The sequence below is a fragment of the Polyodon spathula genome, chromosome 3, assembly GCF_017654505.1.
Source record: "Polyodon spathula isolate WHYD16114869_AA chromosome 3, ASM1765450v1, whole genome shotgun sequence".
NCBI lineage: Eukaryota > Metazoa > Chordata > Actinopteri > Acipenseriformes > Polyodontidae > Polyodon > Polyodon spathula.
In genome coordinates, this window is record NC_054536.1 from 2,231,898 (window position 1) to 2,259,388 (window position 27,491).

A 27,491-nucleotide genomic window follows, 5' to 3' on the forward strand; every position below is an offset into this window, starting at 1 on the left:
TCCAAATGGATCCTAGTGGCAGCAGTACATCCAGCGGCTATTAATGCAGTCAATGAACGGATGAACAAGACCTATGAACAATCACAGCCAGCTTCAAAACACGCCGGACACAAGTAACTGTACATATGAGGAGGCCATTCTGCCCATCAATGCTCGTCCGATTTCTCATAACATCTTAAGATACAGTTTACAAAGTAGATTTCTTAAGGTTACCATTCTAATACAGCAAAGGACAATTTGGAACCAGAAGTAAAATAAATTCAAAAAGTGGCTCAAAGCCCCACGATCACCAACAAACAAATGCAGAGTGAGCGAGAATCTCTAATGAGGTTTGCATGTGGTGCTTCGATTCAATCCGGGTGAATCGCTCAGCTTCCATTCTCTGGACTGTGCTTTTATTTGTGGCAGATGTAATGTGTTAAACAGACAGGTCGAGCATGTATAGGGGTGAGTGGGTATAACGGTCTTGCGGTTTACGTACCCCACACACCGATGCTGATCCCTTTTATTCTACAGCGCCATAACGGGAAGCGCTAGCTTAGTGTTCCTACTGCGTGAACAAAGTGAAGGAAAAGGCTCTTCCTGTGTCTCATACAAACCATGCCCCCATGCTACTGGATGTTCGCCCCGATCCTCACACTTGTACATTCCATTCACTTCTACCTTCCTGTCAATCACCATCCTCACCGCCGTTTTGCCTTTGAATTGTTCTACTGCAAACATGCTTCTAAACCAAGTGATGATACTAGCAGCCCTGTGAACTGATTATTTTGACAATGGTTTTGAATGACACAGAATACAAGTCTCAATGCCTCAATACCAGCAACAAGCGACTGCAGTGGGTGGCCTACTTATTCTCGTTATTTACAGTATTCAAACTCTTTTAGGAGAGGGAAGAAATATTTTTTTTTGTACACAGTCAATATGTGTAGTAATCACTAGGAACAGCATTGGAAGTGTACTTGTGCAGTCACGTGAACTGTAGATACAGATCCAATAACATAGGTCTCAGTATTAAAATAGAGCCGACGTGCATTTTACTTACCCTGTGCCAAAAATAAACAGCTCATCTCTGCTCTTAAATAATTACCTGTATTAGTAAATGTTCACATTAAGCAATATGACCGATCATTACCCAATTCTGTTTACCATCAGCTGAACAGTCATTATTTATTTATTTTATATGCTTTGTCACAATCCACTGCAGCACCACTTTCTTTTGAGCAAATGATAGATCTTAATATAATACATACTATGATAATGCAACATGCATGGTACTTTAGTGTCTTTTTAAAGATTTGAAATTTTGATTGTCTAAAAAAAAAAAAAAAATCTAAAGAAAAAAGACTATGCCTTTGTTAAGCTTTTTGGTGTAGTAAAATATAAAATGCCAAAAGTTTAAATCATTCTGTGAAAGGAAGTGTGATTTTTTGGCGTTGTTTTTGTGAATGACAGTAACTGAAGTAATCTACAACAGTATTTTTCTTTTTTTTCATAACTTGCATGATGTACTGTATGCCGTGACATTAAGGTTACCGTGGTATTTATGTTTGACAGTTACATTTTATACCGGCCCATCCCTAACATACTGGAAATGTACTGTCAGCTGGTCTTATTTCAGACAACAACTCCTATAAAAACACTTGAGGACTTGCCTGAGATGATTCCGTATCTAGCTTTTTCCACCTCTTCCAAATGAAGGCTCAAGGCAATCTGTGACCGGTACCGATGAGTCATCATTAGTAAGCACTAAATCACCACAGCTCTAGTCTTGCTAACTGCATTGACCCAGAACTGACACTTTGGGTTGTCTCTTGGCATTCAGCTTCAGCTTGCATGCTGTCCAAGTTCAATGTACAAGTTCATTATCACAGACCTGCAGGCAAGAGCTGTATGTTTCTTTTGGAAACTCAGTTTTATTTACCAGGAAAAGGGAACTATGCAGCATCTTTAAAGGAGTATTAAACAGACTGTGTACACAGTAAGCTGCAGAGTGTCAGTGATGCATCCTCTTTGAAGGAGTATTAAACAGACTGTGTACACAGTAAGCTGCAGAGTGTCAGTGATGCATCCTCTTTGAAGGAGTATTAAACAGACTGTGTACACAGTAAGCTGTAGTGTCAGTGATGCATCCTCTTTGAAGGAGTATTAAACAGACTGTGTACACAGTAAGCTGCAGAGTGTCAGTGATGCATCCTCTTTGAAGGAGTATTAAACAGACTGTGTACACAGTAAGCTGCAGTGTGTCAGTGATGCATCCTCTTTGAAGGAGTATTAAAAGACTGTGTACACAGTAAGCTGCAGAGTGTCAGTGATGCATCCTCTTTGAAGGAGTATTAAACAGACTGTGTACACAGTAAGCTGCAGAGTGTCAGTGATGCATCCTCTTTGAAGGAGTATTAAACAGAAACAGACTGTGTACACAGTAAGCTGCAGTAAGCTGCAGTGTGTCAGTGATGCATCCTCTTTGAAGGAGTATTAAACAGACTGTGTACACAGTAAGCTGCAGAGTGTCAGTGATGCATCCTCTTTGAAGGAGTATTAAACAGACTGTGTACACAGTAAGCTGCAGTGTCAGTGATGCATCCTCTTTGAAGGAGTATTAAACAGACTGTGTACACAGTAAGCTGCAGTGTGTCAGTGATGCATCCTCTTTGAAGGAGTATTAAACAGACTGTGTACACAGTAAGCTGCAGTGTGTCAGTGATGCATCCTCTTTGAAGGAGTATTAAACAGACTGTGTACACAGTAAGCTGCAGAGTGTCAGATGCATCCTCTTTGAAGGAGTATTAAACAGAAACAGACTGTGTACATCCTCTTTGAAGGAGTATTACAGACTGTGTACACAGTAAGCTGCAGAGTGTCAGTGATGCAGCCTCTTTGAAAGAGTATTAAACAGACTGTACACAGTAAGCTGCAGAGTGTGGGACGATGCAGCCTCTTTGAAACATGCTCCTGCACTTATGTTGCATCTTCCTACCAAACGTCATGTTATTTAGTGAAAACGCAGTCACTATTAACTGTGTAACGGACAGTAATGACTACACAGGCACTTGATAACAGGCAGAATCCAGTCGTTCTTATCTATCCCAAATCGGTTTCAGGTAAGGTCAAATACCAACTGGAATTGTACCACCGCAGATTAGCAGCCACTCCACAAAGACCACCAAACCCTTACAAAGAGTCGCACTCCCCAACCACAGCCACAAATATGATTCCGCTCAAAAACATTTCACCTGTACAAAAACAGCCAAGTTAAACAAAAAAGGGGCCAGGCCTGTAAAGATGCAATGTAAAAGTCAAAGAAGTGAAGTGCTGTATGTGAACTATGATTGTTCTTCAGTGCCATTCTGGTTCTTTCTGGATAAAACAAAGTGTTCCAAGCTGTCCCAAGTCACTGTAGCATCATCGCAATAACCTGGTTCCAATGGATCAGTTCTGGGGTGTACAGTGCCCACCCATATTCTCTCTACTGCTCCCCACAGAGTATTAGGTGCCATGCATAATTGTTACAAACACACAGGCTGGCTCAATGCCACGCCTCACCTCATTGTTCACGTCTGTGTAAAGAGATACAGCATGCACGCGAGGAAAAGTTTACAGTTACCAGTGCCAGTCAATGACACAAAACATGCAGTTTTAACATCAGACATTTAGAAGTCTTTTGATGGGAGTTACAAATTAAAAATGAGAAACACACAAGTTCTTCAATCTCTCAATAACATTAATCGTACCCAACAGGAGAGTTTTATTTCTTTATCATTCTTCATTTCTTAAAGGTCTGAAATTTAACAAATGATTTGAGAGAGAGAGAGAGAGAGAGAGAGAGAGAGAGAGAGAGAGAGAGAGAGAGAGAGAAACACAGACAGACAGATATAATCTCTATCAGGGTTTTAACCAGATCTCGCCCAGTTGAATAAACTCGATCCACCCGTCCTGCTGATGCTACTGTGCCTTTAACAATAAGCACTGCTTGCGCTTCTAGCTGATCACTTGCGCGTTGCCGAGTGAAACAAAAATCTTAAAACCACATGAAAGCTGTGTTACATCTTGACACAACATTTCACCAATCAGAGAGCTGAAGGGGCGCGTTTTCTCAGTTAAGCACTTGGAGGCTAAAATGTTAAAATGACTGCTAAAACAACAACAGATTATTAGTGACAATGAATGCAGGGTTTTCAAAATAAGCCAGTGATCATCCTAATACTATATTTGCGCCAGCTACTTTATTAAAAAATATTAAGATTATTTTCAGGCATTATTATTAAGTCCCTTTTTTGTCGTATTATTGTACTGTAAGGTGACATAGTACACAATAGCTATACATATGCACCAAAAAATAATTTGCAAAAAATAAAAAGGTATATTCCTTTTGATGTGATAGCGGTAAAACATGTACTCAAGTGCTAGTGAGAGATACTGGGGGTTCATGTATAGAGGCTGTACGCCTTTAAGAAGAAAGGTGTGATGGGATATCAGCAGAACACTTGTCAGCAGACATACAAATGCTTGAGTGCAGAGGTGCTGGATTATTACACTGCGGTTTCATGAACAGTTATGATGGTGACCAAACGTGTGCGAGTGCTGTTGTGCTGGTTAAATGAACAGTTGCATTCAAAAAATGTAGAACAGCGAAAAACAAAAATAGACGCATGAAGAAAATGCCCTGAAAACTTAAAGAAAACAATTTAAATGAAGCAGTAACCTCAATAATTAAGCTAAAAAGGAAGTGAAAAGAGTACCGTTTTTTTCAGTGAACTCCAGTAACCCTGCGTTATCTTTCCCCAGTGAAACCATAGAGTGCCTAAATAAGCACGAGAATCTACCATCATAAAAAACAGTCGAGAAAAAGAAAATGTAGAACATAAAATGCAACCAGATTATTCAGTGAGTGTATGCGGTATTCTTAGCCGGAACTACGAGCGCCTGAAGTTAAGCCTCTCATCATGTGACAGAGTTCACAGCTTAGGTTTCTTTCTGAGACTATTGCTCTGTCATTGTAGCAGCTAGACTGAAAGGGGCGGTATCGCTGGAAAGCTTACAAGCTCAGCTTCGCACCATGTTCATTTCATACTGAGATTCAATGGTGCAGTGTTTTTTTTTTTTTTTTTTTTTTTTTTTTTTTTAGCTATTTATGATAGATTTTTTATATAAGTGACAAACATTATTTCTTTGAAAAGCACCTTCTGCTGCAGCAAAAACTTCACGTCAGGCAACGACGAAAGCAATGGAGAGTGCTCTGTCTCACAGTGATGAACAGCCGTTAGGTTACTGAAAACAGCTTACTTTAAAGCAACACCAACACAATTATGATGCAGTAAACTATGTTTGTTTTTGGTTTTTTTTATATGCAAGTGCCTTTTATATTATTAACCAATTCCATGTCTTTCAAAACAAAACAATGTATGAATTAGACAAACAATGAGTAATTAAGATTCAGGGTAAGTGAACCCCTGGTTTTATCAGCTCAATAAAGGGATAATTAGAATCAGGTGTTTAAATAATTAGGTAGATCTTCAGGGGTGAGTTTGGGAGGCCCCATCCTAAATAAAGATCAGAAACTTTGTGTGTTTGGTCTTCATCATACAGGTGTGTGGAAACAGGTCATGCCACGATCAAAAGAAAATCTCTGAGGACCTCAAAAAAACAATTATTGATGATCATCAGTCCAGAAAGGGTTACACAACCATTTCTAAGGATTTGGGGGCTCCACCAATCCACTGTCAGACAGATAGTCTACAAATGGAGAAAGTTCCAAGACCACAGTAACTCTACCCAGAAGTGGCTGTCCTACCAAAATCTCTCCAAGAACAAATCAGAAAATCATCAAGGAAGTCACAAAGAACCCCAGGAGTAACATTCAAGGATCTGCAGACCACTCTCGCCTTGACTAATGTGAGTGTTCATGACTCAACTATCAGAAAAAGACTGAACAAGAATGGTGTTCATGGAAGGGCAGCCAGGAGGAAACCAGTGCTCTCTAAACAGAACATTGCTGCCCGTCTGAAGTTCACCAAAGAGCACATAGATGATCCACAAGACTTCTGGAACAATGTTCTCTGGACAGACGAGTCAAAGGTAGAACTTTTTGGCCTCAATGAGAAACGTTATGTTTGATGAAAACCTAACACTGCATTTGAACAGAAGACCCTCATCCCAAACGTCAAGAATGGTGGTGGGAGTGTGACGGTTTGGGGGTGCTTTGCTGCCTCGGGCCTTGGACGGCTTTCCATCATTGACACAACCATGAATTCTGCATTGTATCAGAAGATTCTAGAGGAGAATGTCAGACCATCCGTCCGTGAGCTGAAGCTGAACCGAAAGTGGGTCATGCAGCAAGACAATGATCCTAAACATACAAGCAGATCTACAAAAGAATGGCTGCAGAAGAAGAAATTCCGCGTTTTAGACTGGCCTAGTTAAAGTCCGGAAATAATCCCCATCGAAATGTTGTGGCCGGACCTGAAGCGAGCAGTCCATGCAAGGAAGCCCTCAAATGTCAGAGCTGAAGCAGTTCTGTGAGGAGGAATGGGCCAAAATTCCTCAAAACCGATGTGAGAGACAAGAAAACACTTAGTTTAAGTCATTGGTACTCAAGGGGGTGCCACCAGTTACTGAATCTAAAGGTTCACATACATTTTCACACATGGATATTAAATGTTGAATCATTTGTGAATAAATAAATGTTGAAAAGGTATCATGCTTTTGTGTCATTTGTTTAATCAGGTTATCTTTATTATTAGGACTTAGATCAAGATCTAACAATATCTTAGGTTTGAAATATATGAAAATCCTAAGGGGTTCACAAACTTTCTCGGCACATATATATATATCATACACATACACACACACACACACACACACACTCTACCTGTCAAAAGTTTTAGAACACCCCCATTTTTCCAGTTTTTATTGACATTTAAGCAGTTCAAGTCCAGTGAATAACCTGAAATGGTACAAAGGTAAGCAGTAAACTACCAGAGGTTAAAAAAAAAGTTTAGGTTACCAAAAACTGAAAAATAATGTACATTTCAGAGTTATACAAAAAGGCCTTTTTCAGGGAGCAAGTTATGGGTTAACAACTTACAGCTGTTCTGCAGCAATGGAAGTAAATTAAGCCTTGAAAGTTGATACTAACAATTCCTACAGGTGTCCCAACTTTTGCTGATTACTTACAAACCCTCTATCTGTATAAAAGCAGTGTTGGAGCAGATTGTGTTGCTACACCCTCTTAAGCATTATTTGGACAGTATTGTACTGCAGGAAGTAGTATATTGCTATCATAATGGCGAAAAGGCAATTAACAAAGGAAGACAGACAGACCATTATAACCCCTAAAAGTGTAGGTCTTTCCTTTAGAGAAACTGCAAAGAAAGCCAACGTGTCAGTGAGTACAGTTTCCTATACCATCAAAAGGCACTTGGAAACTGGAGGAAACTGACAGGAAGAGGTCTGGCAGACCCAAAGCCACAACAGAATCAGAAGACAAGTTTCTGAGAGTCAACAGCTTGCGTGATAGGCAGCTCACAAGACAACAGCTTCAAGCACAGCTTACCCCTGGTCGAAGTAAGCAAGTCAGAGTTTCAACTGTGAAGAGAAGACTTTGAGCTGCAGGTTTGACAGGTCGAGTGGCAATAAGAAAGTCATTGCTAAGAGGGCAAAATAGGAAAGAGAGGCTTGCCTGGGCCATGAAGCACCGCCAGTGGATTACTGAAGACTGGAAGAAGGTCTTATGGACCAATGAATCATAATTTGAAATCTCTGGTTTATCACGCAGGGTTTTTGTACGCCGTCGAGTAGGCGAAAGGATGGTTCCTCGGTGTGTGACACCAACTGTCAAACATGGAGGAGGAAGCGTGATGGTCTGGGGCTCTTTTGCTGGATCCAGAGTCGGCGACTTGCACAGAGTGAGTGGCACCCTGAACCAAAACGGTTACCACAGCATTTTGCAGCACCATGCAATACCCTCTGGTATAAGCCTAGTTGGTCAGGGGTTCATCCTACAGCAAGATAACAACCCAAAACATACCTTAGAAGAAAAGAACAAGACGGTAGGCTTCAAATCATGGAATGGCCAGCACAGTCTCCAGACTTAAACCCCATCGAGCTGGTTTGGGATGAACTGGACAGAAGGCTGAAAGCAAAGCAACCTACAAGTGCAACAGTGTTGGGAAGAACTTTCCGAACAATATTTGATTTCCATTGTAGAAAGAATGCCACAAGTGTGTTTGGCTGTTATATCTGCAAAAGGTGGCTACTTTGAGTCAAACGTTTAGATTTAATTTTGTTAAACAAAACGATTCCATGATTTATTTTTCATCTCCAATTGTTTATTTGTTCTATGCTTTAATTTCAGAGTACATTGAGACATTAAACTGTGTAAATTTCAATAAAAACTGGAAAAATTGAGGTGTTCTAAAACTTTTTACCGGTAGTGTGTGTGTGTGTGTGTGTGTGTGTATAATATATATATATATATATATACATATATATATACATATATATATACATACACACACACACTGGTTTGCAGAAGTATTCATCACAATGTCACATTTTGCTGAATTACAAATAATTTATGCACAGTTTTCCAAACAAACTTTTTTTTTTTATTCAAAGCTGTAGTGGTTAAACTGAACACTGTTATATGAGGAGGAGGTTAAATGTCAGCAAAACTTGTAAAGAAAATGTACAAAATGAAATTTACTGGTTGCATAAGTATTCAGCCCCTTAAATCAATACTTGGTAGAAGCATCTTTTGGATAGATCTCTAGCTTTGCACAGTAGGATGGTGAAATTTTTGCCCATTCTTTACAGGAAAATTGCTCCAGTTCTGATAAGTTTGTTGGGGACTGTCGATGGACTGCAATCTTCAAGTCTCGCCATAAATTTTCGATTAGATTCAAGTCAGGACTGACTGAGCCACTTAAGAACATTGATTCTCTTCTTGTTCAACCACTCCAGTGTGGCTTTGGCTTTGTGCTTTGGATCATTGTTCTGTTGAAATGTGAATTTCCTCCCCAGTTTCAGAGTCTTGGCTGACTCAAACAGGTTTCTATCTGACAAGCTTCCCCATTCCTGCTGAAGAGAAGTATTTCCATAACATGATGCTGTCACCACCATGCTTCACAGTTGGGATGGTGTTGACTGGGTGATGTGCAGCGTTGGGCTTGCGCCAGACATAACGCTTGGAATTTAGACTGAAAAGTACAATTTGTATCTCATCTGACCACTAAACCTTTTTCCACATGTCTGCAGTATCATATACATGCTTTTTCGCAAACTCCATGCATGCTTTAAGATGAGGCTTTTTGAGTAATGGCTTCTTTCTTGCCACCCGTCCATACAGGCCAGCTTTGTGTAGAGACCGGCTTATTGTTGATGTGTAAACACTGACTCCCATCTCAGAAACAGAACTTTGCAGATCTCTCAAGGTCATTGCTGGCTTCAGAGTGACATCCTGAACCAGTTTCCTGCTTGCCTGGCTGGTCAGTTTGGGAGGGAGACCTGACCTGGGTAGTGTCTGGGTGGCATGATGCATCTTCCACTTTTTAATGATGGACTTCACTGTGCTGAGAGGGATAATCCGTACCTTTGAAATGTTCTTGTATACTTCTCCTGCTCGGTGCCAGCTTGACAGTCTTTATATACCAGAGGGAAATTATCTACAAGATAAACCACTTTGAGTACACACAGGTTGAAACCATTTCATTAATTGTGTGACCTTTCAAACAAATAATTTGCACCTGAGCTTATTTAGGGCTGCAGTAGCAAAGGGGTTAAATACTTATGCAACTGAGATGAATCTGTTTTTCTCTGTAAACCTTACTTATATTCTATATGCATTTTTTAACTATCAACGTGTGTAGATTCTACATGTAAAGTCTAATTTGAAAGCTTTGCGGAGTACGCTCTGGTACCAACACAATGCGAAATGGATATTCTAAAACATATGCACTAAAATAAAAAAAAAAGTTTAACCATTCAAAGCAACAGCCATTCTTCGTAAAGTGTACTGTAAATTCCAGCAACAACGTGCATCAAACTGTTTACTTTCCATGACTTTGTACTGCACCTTTTACAGAATACGGATTTATTAAGGACAGCTCCTGGAAGTAATTCATAAGCTTGCTGATGCTATGCTTTTTGTCACCTATTATAAAACTCATTGTCATGCCGAACTTGATCCAGATTCATTGGCACCTTTCTCCATTTTAGGAATGGCCAGTTATGTGGAAATGAGGATTGAGGAATCCCAGGAGTTGTATTGTTCCACAGCAGACACTGCTACCTTACTCACTAGCTCTGCACACACCTTCGTTCCCCAATATTTTAGAGCAGGGCATCCTGCAGCAGAAAGGAATATCCACTCGAAACTGTCCTCAGAGCATCAAATAATTCTAGTGCATTAGCTGAGCACTTCCACCTTTCACTTCCAGCGCTCGGCACCCCTTCGACATCAACCCACCCTGACCCAAACCAACCCCAACCTTAACCTTAAGCAACTGCAGTCCTAAAGCCTAAGCCTAACCCTTAAGAATCATCTGATGCCCTGAAGACAGTTTCTAGTGGATATTACTTTGTGCTGCAGTCCACCCTCCTTTGCCAATAACTCCAGGTGTATCTGGACCACACCAACACAACACAGTGCTTGAGTTCAAGAATTAACAGTCTCAAGCATTCCTGAACACGGCTGATAATGGCTGGTTAAGTGACTTCCATTGACTTGAGGTTCCAGGCAGCGTGCGCTTGCATGAGAAGGGGTATGGTGGGGAGGGAAGTAAACAAACTGTCAATGAGTTTTGCCCAGCTACAGTTTAAATGTTCAAAGGCTAGTCTATCCCTTAATTACAAAGGCACATTATACATGGGTTATTTCCAGGGATCCTAGGAATCCGTTTGCTGTGGGAAAACAGATTTTCTATGCGGTCTGAGAATTTTTAGTTTTACATTTGAAAAAACATGCAAGGCTTTTTTTTTGGTTGTTTATCACCAAATCAATACACTTATCACATATAATCATAAACACAGGCAATTTTGCTTTACATTTAGTAAAACATACTTGTTCAATAAAATTGCTTCTGGTAAACGAGACACACTCAATTAGCTGTTTATTTTAAATACGGAATAACGCAGAGTCTTTTTTTTTTTCTTTAATCAAAGAATTTCATTTTTTTTATTGCGGAAAACGAGGATCCCTGGTTGAATATTGAAGAAACTGACCAAAAAAGTAACACTGGGGTTTGAACAGTTTTTTTTGGGTGTATTTGACAAGACTACTCCAGCCTGCATCCCTGTAACAATGGGACTGTGAACAGTGAATATTGAAGAAACTGGCTAAACTACTCCAGCCTGCATCCCTGAAACACTGGGACTGTGAACAGTGAATACTGAAGATTTAAAATGTGTGTATTTGACAAGCACACTGCTGACAACAGTTTCAAATTTTTTGCCAAAATTCTAAACAATAGTAATAAATCAATGAAAGAGTTCCCCAGAGCTTGGGGAAATTGCCAATTTGCAATGCAAAAAAAAACAAAAAAAAACACCACCACGCCACAGAACTTTGGACCTTCTCTTGCAAGCGTTTAGTCTCCCGTTTATTTCACACAGGAAAGTTTACGGCTCATAGTCATGTAAATATAGGGGTGGCAAATGTTTAGGTCTGTCTGAACACTGAATCTCATTAAATTCAAGATGAATCAGAGCCTGACTAGCACACATTTATTAGGTTTTTGTTTAACCCTTTCAGTCCTGGCAAGACCTCAAGGTCTTGCCTTATGTTAGAAGCATATGCTAACCGTCGGAAATCACTCTGAAACCTCACAGGACTCCTAGGCCCCAGTCTGAGCTTGTGTAGAAATATATGTAACAAAATATATATATATATTTGTCCTGTTCTCATGCATAAGCAATAAAGGAGTTTATTCTTCAGCTCAACAAAAATCCAGGAGTAAAAGAGTTAAACATTTTAACATACTAGGAATGCTTGTAATCAAACAGAAAAGCCATCATAAGAAAGGTGTGTACAACTACTCCAGCCTGCATCCATGTAACACTGGGACTGTGAAGCAATAGTGAATATTGAAGAAACTAGCTAAACTACTCCAGCCTGCATCCCTGTAACACTGGGACTGTGAACAGTGAATATTGAAGAAACTGACCAAACTACTCCAGCCTGCATCCCTGAAACACTGGGACTGTGAACAGTGAATATTGAAGAAACTGACCAAACTACTCCAGCCTGCATCCCTGTAACAATGGGACTGTGAAGCAATAGTGAATATTGAAGAAATTGACCAAACTACTCCAGCCTGCATCCCTGTAACACTGGGACTGTGAACAGTGAATATTGAAGAAACTGACCAAACTACTCCAGCCTGCATTCCTGTAACACTGGGACTGTGAACAGTGAATATTGAAGAAACTGACCAAACTACTCCAGCCTGCATCCCTGTAACACTGGGACTGTGAACAGTGAATATTGAAGAAACTGGCTAAACTACTCCAGCCTGCATCCCTGTAACAATGGGACTGTGAACAGTGAATATTGAAGAAACTGACCAAACTACTCCAGCCTGCATCCCTGTAACACTGGGACTGTGAACAGTGAATATTGAAGAAACTGACCAAACTACTCCAGCCTGCATCCCTGTAACACTGGGGCTGTGAACAGTGAATATTGAAGAAACTGACCAAACTACTCCAGCCTGCATCCCTGTAACACTGGGGCTGTGAACAGTGAATATTGAAGAAATTGACCAAACTACTCCAGCCTGCATCCCTGTAACACTGGGGCTGTGAACAGTGAATATTGAAGAAATTGACCAAACTACTCCAGCCTGCATCCCTGTAACAATGGGACTGACCAAACTACTCCAGCCTGCATCCCTGTAACAATGGGACTGTGAACAGTGAATATTGAAGAAACTGACCAAACTACTCCAGCCTGCATCCCTGTAACACTGGGGCTGTGAACAGTGAATATTGAAAACACTGACCAAACTACTCCAGCCTGCATCCCTGTAACACTGGGACTGTGAATAGTGAATACTGACGAAACTGGCAAACATCGTACACTTACTATTGTGCATTCACAGTTTCACTTTATTTGAATCTCCCACTATTACATTCAAAAGAAAAAGGTGGCGCAACAGAAAATCACCTGCCACAAAACCCCTCAGAGGGTCTCTTTCACAGGAGACAGGTCTCACTTCTTTACGTCACCCGGCTTCTTGACCATAATTTGCTTTTGGTGTCTTTTTTCTTTCTTAATCTCTATTTTACAAAATCTGAAAACAAGTGAGTTGTTACCATGGTCCTGTTGGTAAACACAACTTCAGAGACTTGGAAGGGGGCGGATTTGAAGACATCAGGCAAAGGGGCAGCATGCAAAACTACTGGAGCCTTTTCTGTGTCACCAGAGGAAACATGCGTCAGACTGAAGTTTCAGGCACTGCTTTTATACAAATCAAGATGAACAATAGAAAATGAAGTTTGAGTGTTGCTCTGGTGTGCCGCTACTTACAAAACACCCTACGCTAAGTTTCCATTGTGAGTAGAGCCTATAGTTTTTTCACTAGGTTTTTATTTTATTTTTTTAAACTATGCAACTGTAAAACATGGATGTTTATTACGGCACCATACAATAAAACATGCCATATAACTGGAACGTGCCCAGGACTGTAAAGGGTTAATACTAGTATGTTTCATTAAACACACACTTCACCCACATGCTGTTTTTCTACCACCTCTAACTACCATCTAAAAAGAGAATAATCCAGTTCCCAAGCAGCCGAGCCCAACAATCCCGCTGTAGTTTAAAGGCTTCTTGTTCAATACAAGAGCTGTTTCTTTTGTTGCCGCTGATGTTTCCTGGTGCTCTTTGTGCTAGGTCCCTCCCCACACTCCACATTATCTGCTCCCATTTATTCTGACAGAGCACTGGTGATTACACTCAGCAGACAAGCAGCAGCCTCACCCCGGCTCTGTCAGATAAGGACTTCAGCATGGGCGCAGAATGTAATGCCATGGGGCCTATTATAAGACAGCTATTGATTACCAGCAGCAGGCAACGGGGAGCTCAGCTTGAAATAAATATCGGACAGTGGATACACACTGTATACAAGTGCGCCCTGACTTCCTTAGTCTACACTGCCACAAGCTTCCTCACTCATATTAAACATGCACACAAAGAAGTCTTGATTGTGTCTGACTGGGGCAGTCCTGTCAGAGGAGGGAGGCGGCTCCATTGTTGAAAGAGAGAGACCATGTGAAAGGCTCAGATAGCCTTTGTTGCCAACTGTACAGCTGGCCTCAAAGCAGGTGCAGACATTGGCTAGCGCAGGTCATGTGTTGGGCCAATAGAAATTTAAAAAGTAGCATGGCTAGAATGGAAAATAAAAATGGGTTGTGGAATAGAATACATCTCAATGTTCCCAGCTCCAGACAGCATAGAACAAAGGGCTCTCAGCTGGTGTCTGGTGGAGTCCCCTGTACAGATCTGAGGTTGGGTTTGTTTGTTTTGGTTTTTTTTTCCGGGTTTTCTTTTTAATTTTTTTGGTAAGGATGCAGGTTTGTTTTGATGATAAACTGTGGTTTGTGATCAGAAAAAAAAAAAAAAAACATCTAGTTTTATATGGATAAAACTCTGCAATGCCAACACTGGTGTGCATGGAACACTTTGCAAATTAGACACTGCATACTTGTTTTTTTACTTACAGCAAGGTCAAATCATTTTTCAGTGGATGAAGCCGATTTATAAAACACTCATTATTTGTATTGTACTTTGCAATGAGTTGGCTGATCAGCTCGGGGAATAACGAATGTAGTTTACATGTAGTCTTGTAGACAATGTTGTAGCGTTTCATCATATTGTTTCTGCACTGTAACCCTGTGCTGCCCAGTAAAGCCACTGTCACTCTACCCGGGTCCTGACCCGGGTTCAGGCTACCTGGGTCACAATCCTACTGAGTGTGAAACCATGTACCTGGGTCGTAGCTGGGTTGACCCGTGTCCCAGCGACCCACCTCAGGATTTGGTTCTACACGCTTTGACCCGGGTTGCGAGAGACAAAATGCATGACGGCCGTTTGTAAGACGGCTAAATAAACAGCCAGGTCTGCATGAAGGTTTCACTTCTGCAAGGAAATAAACAGCCATGTCTGCATGAAGGGTTCACTTCTGCAAGGAAATAAACAGCCACGTCTGCATTAAGGGTTCACTTCTGCAAGGAAATAAACAGCCACGTCTGCATGAAGGGTTCACTTCTGCAAGGAAATAAACAGCCACGTCTGCATGAAGGTTTCACTTCTGCAAGGAAATAAACAGCCACGTCTGCATGAAGGGTTCACTTCTGCAAGGAAATAAACAGCCACGTCTGCATGAAGGGTTCACTTCTGCAAGGAGGTTCAATTCAGAGACGCTTGGATGGAAGCGTCAGTAACAAGCTGCTTCCGGGGCATTGATACCCGCATTGTGCACTTGCGTCTGTCACCCAGGTCAACCCTGCTTTATTAAAAGCAGTGTGAAATCATGTAGCCGACCCGCATGACACTGGGTCCTGACCCCAGTTTGTTCCGACCAGGGTAAATCATGTCAGTGTGACAGGGGCTTAACACCTGGAAGTCAACTTGGATAAAGGCATCTGCCAAATAAACTAATAAAGAAGGAACCGCACTCACATGGAAGAGTTCTCAGGGAGGCTTCTTTCTTAACTGGTTACAAACATGCTCTGGAAATTAAACTGCAGCTGCAAACTGCATTGTGCAAAACACACACTCAAAAGGAAGTTAGGAACTATGAATTGTCCATTCATGAAACGTAAAAAAGAGTAACATGTATATTTTCAAGTTTTAAAAGGAGTTCCATGTTTTTGTTTAAAAATAAACAAACAAAGACACTTTGGTTTGTCTAGTCTGCGTTAGGTTTGTCTGTGGCTGGCAACAAAAACTGAAGACAAGCAAAAAATATGAATTGAGAAACAGAAAACTTCAATTAGAAGCACTCCGAACCACCCTTAAAAAGGTAGCCGAGCAGTATAAAATAAACCACTATTACAATGCAATGGAAACTGCATGCTCTTACTCTAATTGGGGTTAAAAGAGCGAAAGATGCTTTCGCTCTGGGTTTTGTAAAGTGGGAGAAGTGGCATGCACAAAGAGGCCCTTAGTTCCCAGCCACTTCAATCATTTCTAAACCAACCTTACCTACACAATGGTTGGGTGGTCCCTCCAGGATTCCGCGGGGAAAAATAAATAAATAAAAATAAAATAAAATAAAAAAATCACGAAATCTGCTCTCTCTCTCACAGAATTTTCAATGTTTTGCAAAAAAACAAAAACTCAAACATTTGCTCCCTACTATCACTGCACGTGTCACTAGGGCATACACACGCTATTTGTATAGTGAGGAGTGTAGTGGGGTTTCAGTGCGAGCTTTAGTTCAGCCATGGAGAGATTCCCAAGACCACCAGTGAGCTCCAGAAACAAATCTAAATCAGAACCAAATACAACGGCAAAAAACAGGGCACAAATACAAAATGCAAGTGCAGTATTTCCAATAACTCACTGGCATAGCTTCTGTTAAAACAGCAGAAGACCATGACCACGACCATGGATGGACAAACAGTGGTTACTGAAGAACGAAGGTAAGGCAGTATTATTATTATTATTATTATTATTATTATTATTATTATTATTATTATTATTTTACAAAAGGATTTCATAGTTTAGTCACAAGTTCAAAGCTAATCGCTGTTCGTTACTCCTATGTGAAAGGTCAGAGAAAAACAATGAGGACCTTGCTTGTACTCCCCATGGTGCAGGTCCTTCCCCATGCTGAATGTCACTCTCATTATATATGGAAATACACACACTTTCCGTACATGGCTTAGTAACATGAATGTTCAAAAAGGACGGGGGGGAGTGGACTATATTAGATATTATTCGGTTATGTGGGATGACAACTTTTTATTTTAAGTCGTTACTTCCCCGTTTGTTTTGTGGTGTATGAATGTAGCGCTTCCACACTGTGGCCTTGGTCAAAGAAACAAACAAGCCAGTTTATCAGCCAAACAGTGTCGCCTGTCACTGTTTCCACGCGCTTGTCACAGCTTCCAAACTATTTCTATGTGCTGTCTTGATGTGGATACGTTTTAAAAACACCACATTTTGCTTAACAACAAACGTTTCTAGAAATGCCATTGCATCTGTACAAAAATGCTATTATTATTATTATTATTATTATTATTATTATTATGTAGAATGTTGCTGATTCTGCTAAATGCTCTGACGTGGTGACTGCTCATTGCCATAGGGAGCAGACGCCTAGTCGCTCGCTTACCCCACCCCTCCTCACAGCACTGGGAGAGCAGTGCTTACTGAAATACACGCAATGCATTTCTGTGCTGTTTAAACAAAACAATGCTGATTAATACGTGGCCCAACTAACACTGCAACTGAGGAAATCTTTTCAAACTGTACACCCACAACTGCATTTCATCTTGAAAACATTTAGACCACGAATACTGTCTGGGTTTCATGTGTGAACCCTAGGCAACTCTCCAATGCAAACTAACAATAATTTAAAAAAATGAAGTTACTGGGAAGCGGACACTAATCAGAAACAGTATAACGCCACCTCAACACTGTTGAGAAAGAAAGCACGGTACGTGTCTCGTGTTGTAGGCAATATACCGTCCCTCAACAGACAAAGAGCAAGCAAGCCAAAAATCAATCTGTTTGTCAAAAAATATCTGCTTCTGAAACAAGAGCTGTGGATAAACGGGCACTTGGGCACTTAAAGATTATGAAATCTTCGCTTCTTTTTGCACGGTGTCGCTGACCCTCCATATTGGAGCTGAATTCAGAGTAAAACCAAACAAGTCTAAAGAAATCGCTCAATACTTTATTTGCGATTTCTGAAAGCAACACCACCACAAAAAATATGTATTAGAAGAGCCGAAACACACTTGAAAAGGTGCAATTGTGTTCTGCTTTCACTGAAGAATGAGAAATTCACACATCTTGTAGCCTTTCATTTGTCACAAAATAGAGGAGTGCTCTAAACGTTAAATATTCGAATTAAATCTTACATGTTCTAAGTACAAAACGTCAGTTCTAATAAATATGCATTTATATAATATAATTTGACAAACTAAGAACAACAAAATAAAACATGCCAGAATAAGGTTGCTGTGTCAAGCAGCCTGCACAGTACAACGGCTCCTTGATCCTCTACAGTAAATCATTATTAATTTCACTAAACTTCAGATATACAAAAATACGTGCAGCCCAGTTGTTTCAAACTGAAGTTATTCCCCTGCCTAGTCGGTTAAATCGTTATAATGACTTACATAAATTGACCAAAACTAAAAAACAAAACCCCCCCAAAAAACACAATTCTAAAAGTAACTTGATGCAAGCAAAAGTAGAGCGTACTGGAACGGAGAAAGACGTGAAACGAAACCGATGTACCTCCATAACCCAAACCAACAGCTCTCCGTCGTTTATTAAACAGACGTGCAGTACAATCTTACCTTTTCACCCTAGAAGTGTGGAATTATTGCCTTCATCACCTTTACTATCATCTGCGAAATGAAATACTTTTATTTTGTATATTTCTGGGGGTAGGGGAGATTTTCACTCTCCAGCTGTAGCAATAAAACGGAAACTACCGATGCAGTATGTGCGCCCCCAAAAAAACACAGCACATATTCCAAAAAAAATGCTATCCGAGTTCATGAAAAAAAGTGAAATGGGGTCAAAATGTGGAACCCAGTGTGTTCCCTTTAACCAGCTTGTTTACCCTTTCCAACAGGAGACTGACAAACAAAAAATGTGAAAAAGCCGATCTGCTGTATTCCAAACGTATCTCCTGTTAGTTTTCACCGGAAAAAATATTGAAATGTATCCATATCCTTCGGCAGTTTCGAAACAAAAATGATGGTGGGAAATCCCAAGAAAAAGAAGAAACCCCTTACGACATGGATGCAATTCTTTACAGCTCGCAGCCAACTTGCACCAGTAATAAACCTCCTTGCAACTTCTCATTAGCATTCGGTTGGATGGAAAAATATTACTTCCGTCGATTTCAGCCTCAAATGTTCCTCTTACATCAAGAAAAGGGAGTTTTTCCCCTTAAAATTGAGAATTTAAAGTTATTGCTTTCACTCCATCATGGTGGCCATGTTTGAGCGAGACCTAAGCACTGCCTGTCAACAACCCTCTGACAAATAGTGCACAATTAAACACCAGATAGCCTGTCGTCTATGGGAACGAAGCTCCTGAAACAAATTTAAAATGCACCACAAAAATATATGACATTTTCAAAAGTCGGCGTCTGTTTTATGATACGAATTCCCAGAAATATTGTTTTGATAACAGACTCTCTGACCCTGCGGAGTGATACATCGCAGCACCATCCAGGTAAAGAGACTTTTTTTTTTTTTTTTAAAAAACAGCAGCCAAGTGGAGAGTCAAAAAAATGTAATAGATTTCGGCACACGGAGAGGAGTTTCATTTAGTTGTTATAAATACGATTGTAGGTTTGTTGTTGTTCACAGAGGAAATAAACCTAATGTAGCAACACGTATGTTATAAAATAACCAACTTTTTGTATTAACTTCATTTGTCTAAACGTAACATTGTATACTCCCTCCTCCCTCTAGTGATAACATTACAACGTGATCTCCCTGCTCGAAGACAGATCCGCAGAACTAAAAGAAAACGACAAATATAAATATTTATCCTGGGTAAAGTCCTGCGATTACGAAATGGCGTATCTCAGAAGTGGTACAAATTGTATTTTGTATTAGACAAGAAAGAAAACCCATTAAAACACTCATTAGTAAGTCGTTTTGAAAGCACTCATCAGTATCCAATGTGTCGCATAAAATCCATTAGGACCGTAATAATTTGAAGACTTTAGTGGGGGAAAACACACGCAGAGAACCGCTGTGGTTCAAGATGAGGATAGCTGGGCATCACAAGTCCTGGTTGCCTTTTTGGAGAATATGTGTAGACCAGTGGTTTTCAAAAGTCAGGCTTTTGTTTATCTGCGAACTGCACATTTGTTCTAAACATGCATTATTTCCCAGCGCACACTAACCCAGCAGTTACAAACTCTAAATAACAGCTCTCATCAGACTGCATTACAAATGAAAAATAAAAATTCATCAAGCTTACTGGTTGTGGGATAGAAGAGGAAGCACATTCCTATTGCGCTGTGCCAAGCATTCTACAATGAAGCTTGTGCGACACTCAAATGCTACCCCCAACTCACACTCTCACAAATTCAGCCCATTTCAAATGAAAACATGGGGCAAATTGCACTAAGGCTTTGATAAAGTGCTACTTGGAAAGCACAAACTGACCAGCATTAGATAAAATGACTCCATGCAAAGCAGGTTTCTTTAGGCTGTTATAATGTGGAGGCAAAAAAGACAAGACTGTAACCTCAGTGCTCATTAGCCCATAGCAGCAGCCATTCAGCCCTGCTCCTAGTTATCCACAGTATGAGCTGGCTAAACATACTCAGCATACATTATCTTCTTCCAGTCCCTGAGGTGCATGCATCCCTATGCTTTCTCATCACAAGTTCAAATCTACATCCAATAATGGCACTGCAACTCAAAGAGTTGACCCACAACCTCCAATCTCTGTATGATGGTGCTATGCATGGTTGATTCCGGATACTGAACTGCTATGTACAAAATGTACAGAATCTACATATCTGCATGACGCCTCATCACCATAGGCTGAGCAATGGGTGTAATCAGCTGCTTCTTAGTCAATGGCTCACCATTCCTATAGTAAATACTGTTAAGCTGAGGGAACACAAAGCCACTTTGACTGGGAGCCCTAACGAAGTATTGTTTGAAATCTTCTGTCTTCCAGTAACTTAAAATTAGTGTGTTGAGACTCACCATGGATAAGTTTCAGCTTAGTACAGGTGTGCAATGTAACAGTTTAAAGTTGTGTAACAGGGCAGAGGCTGGGCACAAACTGGAAACCTTGCGCACCGCAAGAGAGCGTCTTAGCCACAGTGCAAGAGAGCAAGGCTTGTCTGGATTAGTGGTTTAAGAGCTTTTAACCTCATCTCACCGACAGGGCTACTGAATGCAAAAACTGTATGAGCGGCCTTAAGAGATCAATGGGGGAGTTCAGTTTCATTATGTGTTTGGATGTGTGTTTGGTTAGATATCTCCAGAGCTCGACAGTTCAGTTTGGTTATGTGTTTGGATGTGTGTTTGGTTAGATATCTCCAGAGCTTGATGGTTCAGTTTGGTTATGTGTTTGGATGTGTGTTTGGTTAGATATCTCTAGAGCTTAACGGATTAGTGTGGTTATGTGTTTGGATGTGTGTTTGGTTAGATATCTCCAGAGCGTGACGGTTCAGTTTGGTTATGTGTTTGGATGTGTGTTTGGTTAGATATCTCCAGAACTCGATGGTTCAGTGTGGTTATGTGTTTGGATGTGTGTTTGGTTAGATATCTCCAGAGCTTGATGGTTCAGTGTGGTTATGTGTTTGGATGTGTGTTTGGTTAGATATCTCCAGAGCTCGACGGTTCAGTTTGGTTATGTGTTTGGATGTGTGTTTGGTTAGATATCTCCAGAGCGTGACGGTTCAGTTTGGTTATGTGTTTGGATGTGTGTTTGGTTAGATATCTCCAGAGCTCGACGGTTCAGTTTGGTTATGTGTTTGGATGTGTGTTTGGTTAGATATCTCCAGAGCGTGACGGTTCAGTTTGGTTATGTGTTTGGATGTGTGTTTGGTTAGATATCTCCAGAGCTCGACGGTTCGGTTTGGTTATGTGTTTGGATGTGTGTTTGGTTAGATATCTCCAGAGCTTGATGGTTCAGTTTGGTTATGTGTTTGGATGTGTGTTTGGTTAGATATCTCTAGAGCTTGACAGATTAGTGTGGTTATGTGTTTGGATGTGTGTTTGGTTAGATATCTCCAGAGCGTGACGGTTCAGTTTGGTTATGTGTTTGGATGTGTGTTTGGTTAGATATCTCCAGAGCTCGATGGTTCAGTTTGGTTATGTGTTTGGATGTGTGTTTGGTTAGATATCTCCAGAGCTCGACGGTTCAGTGTGGTTATGTGTTTGGATGTGTGTTTGGTTAGATATCTCCAGAGCTCGATGGTTCAGTTTGGTTATGTGTTTGGATGTGTGTTTGGTTAGATATCTCCAGAGCTCGACGGTTCAGTTTGGTTATGTGTTTGGATGTGTGTTTGGTTAGATATCTCCAGAGCTCGACGGTTCAGTTTGGTTATGTGTTTGGATGTGTGTTTGGTTAGATATCTCCAGAGCTCGACGGTTCAGTTTGGTTATGTGTTTGGATGTGTGTTTGGTTAGATATCTCCAGAGCTCGACGGTTCAGTTTGGTTATGTGTTTGGATGTGTGTTTGGTTAGATATCTCCAGAGCTCGACGGTTCAGTTTGGTTATGTGTTTGGATGTGTGTTTGGTTAGATATCTCCAGAGCGTGACGGTTCAGTTTGGTTATGTGTTTGGATGTGTGTTTGGTTAGATATCTCCAGAGCTCGACGGTTCAGTTTGGTTATGTGTTTGGATGTGTGTTTGGTTAGATATCTCCAGAGCTCGACGGTTCAGTTTGGTTATGTGTTTGGATGTGTGTTTGGTTAGATATCTCCAGAGCTCGACGGTTCAGTTTGGTTATGTGTTTGGATGTGTGTTTGGTTAGATATCTCCAGAGCTCGACGGTTCAGTTTGGTTATGTGTTTGGATGTGTGTTTGGTTAGATATCTCCAGAGCTCGACGGTTCAGTTTGGTTATGTGTTTGGATGTGTGTTTGGTTAGATATCTCCAGAGCTCGATGGTTCAGTTTGGTTATGTGTTTGGATGTGTGTTTGGTTAGATATCTCCAGAGCTCGACGGTTCAGTTTGGTTATGTGTTTGGATGTGTGTTTGGTTAGATATCTCCAGAGCTCGACGGTTCAGTTTGGTTATGTGTTTGGATGTGTGTTTGGTTAGATATCTCCAGAGCTCGACGGTTCAGTTTGGTTATGTGTTTGGATGTGTGTTTGGTTAGATATCTCCAGAGCTCGATGGTTCAGTTTGGTTATGTGTTTGGATGTGTGTTTGGTTAGATATCTCCAGAGCTCGACGGTTCAGTTTGGTTATGTGTTTGGATGTGTGTTTGGTTAGATATCTCCAGAGCTCGACGGTTCAGTTTGGTTATGTGTTTGGATGTGTGTTTGGTTAGATATCTCCAGAGCTCGATGGTTCAGTTTGGTTATGTGTTTCGATGTGTGTTTGGTTAGATATCTCTAGAGCATGACGGTTCAGTTTGGTTATGTGTTTCGATGTGTGTTTGGTTAGATATCTCCAGAGCTCGATGGTTCAGTTTGGTTATGTGTTTGGATGTGTGTTTGGTTAGATATCTCCAGAGATCGATGGTTCAGTATAGTTATATATTTGGATGTGTGTTTGGTTAGATATCTCCAGAGCTTGACGGTTCAGTTTGGTTATGTGTTTGGATGTGTGTTTGGTTAGATATCTCCAGAGCTCGACGGATTACTGTGGTTATGTGTTTGGATGTGTGTTTGGTTAGATATCTCCAGAGCTCGATTGTTCAGTTTGGTTATGTGTTTGGATGTGTGTTTGATTAAATATCTCCAGAGCTCGACGGATTACTGTGGTTATGTGTTTGGATGTGTGTTTGGTTAGATATCTCGCGAGCTCGATGGTTCAGTTTGGTTATGTGTTTGGATGTGTGTTTGGTTAGATATCTCCAGAGCTTGACGGTTCAGTTTGGTTATGTGTTTGGATGTGTGTTTGGTTAGATATCTCCAGAGCGTGACGGTTCAGTTTGGTTATGTGTTTGGATGTGTGTTTGGTTAGATATCTCCAGAGCTCGACGGTTCAGTTTGGTTATGTGTTTGGATGTGTGTTTGGTTAGATATCTCCAGAGCTCGACGGTTCAGTTTGGTTATGTGTTTGGATGTGTGTTTGGTTAGATATCTCCAGAGCTTGATGGTTCAGTTTGGTTATGTGTTTGGATGTGTGTTTGGTTAGATATCTCCAGAGCTCGACGGTTCAGTTTGGTTATGTGTTTGGATGTGTGTTTGGTTAGATATCTCCAGAGCTTGACGGTTCAGTTTGGTTATGTGTTTGGATGTGTGTTTGGTTAGATATCTCCAGAGCTTGACGGTTCAGTTTGGTTATGTGTTTGGATGTGTGTTTGGTTAGATATCTCCAGAGCTCGACGGTTCAGTTTGGTTATGTGTTTGGGTGTGTGTTTGGTTAGATATCTCCAGAGCTTGACGGTTCAGTTTGGTTATGTGTTTGGATATGTTTTTGGTTAGATATCTCCAGAGCTTGACGGTTCAGTTTGGTTATGTGTTTCGATGTGTGTTTGGTTAGAAATCTCCAGAGCTCGACGGTTCAGTTTGGTTATGTGTTTGGATATGTGTTTGGTTAGATATCTCCAGAGCTCGATGGTTCAGTTTGGTTATGTGTTTGGATGTGTGTTTGGTTAGATATCTCCAGAGCTCGACGGTTCAGTGTGGTTATGTGTTTGGATGTGTGTTTGGTTAGATATCTCCAGAGCTCGACGGTTCAGTGTGGTTATGTGTTTGGATGTGTGTTTGGTTAGATATCTCCAGAGCTCGACGGTTCAGTTTGGTTATGTGTTTGGATGTGTGTTTGGTTAGATATCTCCAGAGCTTGATGGTTCAGTTTGGTTATGTGTTTGGATATGTGTTTGGTTAGATATCTCCAGAGCGTTACAGTTCAGTTTGGTTATGTGTTTGGATGTGTGTTTGGTTAGATATCTCCAGAGCATGACGGTTCAGTTTGGTTATGTGTTTGGATGTGTGTTTGGTTAGATATCTCCAGAGCTCGACGGTTCAGTTTGGTTATGTGTTTGGATGTGTGTTTGGTTAGATATCTCCAGAGCTCGACGGTTCAGTTTGGTTATGTGTTTGGATGTGTGTTTGGTTAGATATCTCCAGAGCGTGACGGTTCAGTTTGGTTATGTGTTTGGATGTGTGTTTGGTTAGATATCTCCAGAGCTCGACGGTTCAGTTTGGTTATGTGTTTGGATGTGTGTTTGGTTAGATATCTCCAGAGCTCGACGGTTCAGTTTGGTTATGTGTTTGGATGTGTGTTTGGTTAGATATCTCCAGAGCTCGACGGTTCAGTTTGGTTATGTGTTTGGATGTGTGTTTGGTTAGATATCTCCAGAGCTCGACGGTTCAGTTTGGTTATGTGTTTGGATGTGTGTTTGGTTAGATATCTCCAGAGCTCGACGGTTCAGTTTGGTTATGTGTTTGGATGTGTGTTTGGTTAGATATCTCCAGAGCTCGACGGTTCAGCGTGGTTATGTGTTTGGATGTGTGTTTGGTTAGATATCTCCAGAGCTTGATGGTTCAGTGTGGTTATGTGTTTGGATGTGTGTTTGGTTAGATATCTCCAGAGCTCGACGGTTCAGTTTGGTTATGTGTTTGGATGTGTGTTTGGTTAGATATCTCCAGAGCTCGACGGTTCAGTTTGGTTATGTGTTTGGATGTGTGTTTGGTTAGATATCTCCAGAGCTCGACGGTTCAGTTTGGTTATGTGTTTGGGTGTGTGTTTGGTTAGAAATCTCCAGAGCTCGACGGTTCAGTTTGGTTATGTGTTTGGATGTGTGTTTGGTTAGATATCTCCAGAGCTCGATGGTTCAGTTTGGTTATGTGTTTGATTCTGTTAATATATATGCCCCTATGCTTTGTATGATGTTGTGTTATGTAGATATGACTCATTCTATAACACTGACTTGCATCCATTAATCAAAGAGGTACGCCATTTGTTTTTTTTACCATGATCCTTCCTCACAACATGTGTGTTTCACAGCTCTTGATATGCATGCACACCACACCTGCTCTGGCACTAGTCTTTCCATCACATGCGGTAAATGCATCATCAACCACAAATGCAGGAAACCCCTTCCAAGAAGCTGGTCCGCATGAACTGGAGTGACCCATATTTAAATATTCTATTGGTTTGCAAGAACCACAGATTACTCTCCGACATATGGGAACAACATCTCTTTAATACCAGTGCTTTGAGTAAAATAAAATATCAAACACAAAACACTATCTAAAGCTTTACAGTTTGGAGAAAAGCAAACAAATAACCCACATACATATAAAAAAAACCCTCAGAATTAGAGACTACATTGATTTAGTGGTTAAAAACAAATAGATGGACCTAATCAATAATAAGGTCTACATATCAAATGAGCACTCAATAGATAAGGAGAATATTGAAATGATATATAAATAGATGAATGTTATTGTTCACAAGCTGAGCATTATAACCTTGATCTGCAACCTGTTCTCACACAACAGATAAGTTGAGCTTCAATTACCATTTTTTACAAATAAATCTTTGGTTAACAAGGTTATTTTTCTTTAACCCTAATCCAGATCACAGATAAATATGCAACAGCAAGAACTGTCATGTGACAGGGCAGAAGCCCTGCTGCTGTAAGTAATGTGCGTGTGTGTGTGTGTAACTGACCCTGCCAACGATCACAGATAAATATGCAACAGCAAGAACTGTCATGTGACAGGGCAGAAGCCCTGCTGCTGTAAGTAGTGTGTGTGTGTGTGTGTGTGTGTAACTGACCCTGCCAACGATCACAGATAAATATGCAACAGCAAGAACTGTCATGTGACAGGGCAGAAGCCCTGCTGCTGTAAGTAATGTGTGTGTGTGTGTGTGTGTAACTGACCCTGCCAACGATCACAGATAAATATGCAACAGCAAGAACTGTCATGTGACTGGGCAGAAGCCCTGCTGCTGTAAGTAGTGTGTGTGTGTGTGTGTGTGTGTAACTGACCCTGCCAACGATCACAGATAAATATGCAACAGCAAGAACTGTCATGTGACAGGGCAGAAGGCCTGCTGCTGTAAATAATGTGTGTGTGTGTGTGTGTGTGTGTGTGTGTGTGTGTGTGTAACTGACCCTGCCAACGATCACAGATAAATATGCAACAGCAAGAACTGTCATGTGACAGGGCAGAAGCCCTGCTGCTGTAAATGTGTGTGTGTGTGTGTGTGTGTGTGTGTGTGTGTGTGTGTGTGTGTGTAACTGACCCTGCCAACGATCACAGATAAATATGCAACAGCAAGAACTGTCATGTGACAGGGCAGAAGCCCTGCTGCTGTAAATAATGTGTGTGTGTGTGTGTGTGTGTGTGTGTGTGTGTGTGTGTAACTGACCCTGCCAACGATCACAGATAAATATGCAACAGCAAGAACTGTCATGTGACAGGGCAGAAGCCCTGCTGCTGTAAATAATGTGTGTGTGTGTGTGTGTGTGTGTGTGTGTGTGTGTGTAACTGACCCTGCCAACGATCACAGATAAATATGCAACAGCAAGAACTGTCATGTGACAGGGCAGAAGCCCTGCTGCTGTAAGTAATGTGTGTGTGTGTGTGTGTGTGTGTGTGTGTGTGTGAGTGTGTTTGTGTGTGTGTG

At 40.9% G+C, this 27,491-nt stretch overlaps 1 protein-coding gene across 15 annotated transcripts in view; it reads right to left on the minus strand.

Moving 5' to 3' along the window:
* The window catches only part of LOC121310091 (histone-lysine N-methyltransferase 2C-like), a 138,169-nt gene extending 118,948 nt beyond the window's left edge, over positions 1-19,221 (minus strand). For 8 of the 15 annotated variants that reach the window (XM_041243395.1, XM_041243350.1, XM_041243387.1 and 5 more), the window contains exon 1: positions 18,538-19,221. The gene's annotated coding sequence lies outside the window, so the exon portion shown is untranslated. The remainder of the gene's footprint in view (positions 1-18,537) is intronic. The other 7 variants (XM_041243451.1, XM_041243421.1, XM_041243415.1 and 4 more) reach the window with 1 other exon arrangement.
* Between the last annotated feature and the right edge of the window lie 8,270 nt (positions 19,222-27,491).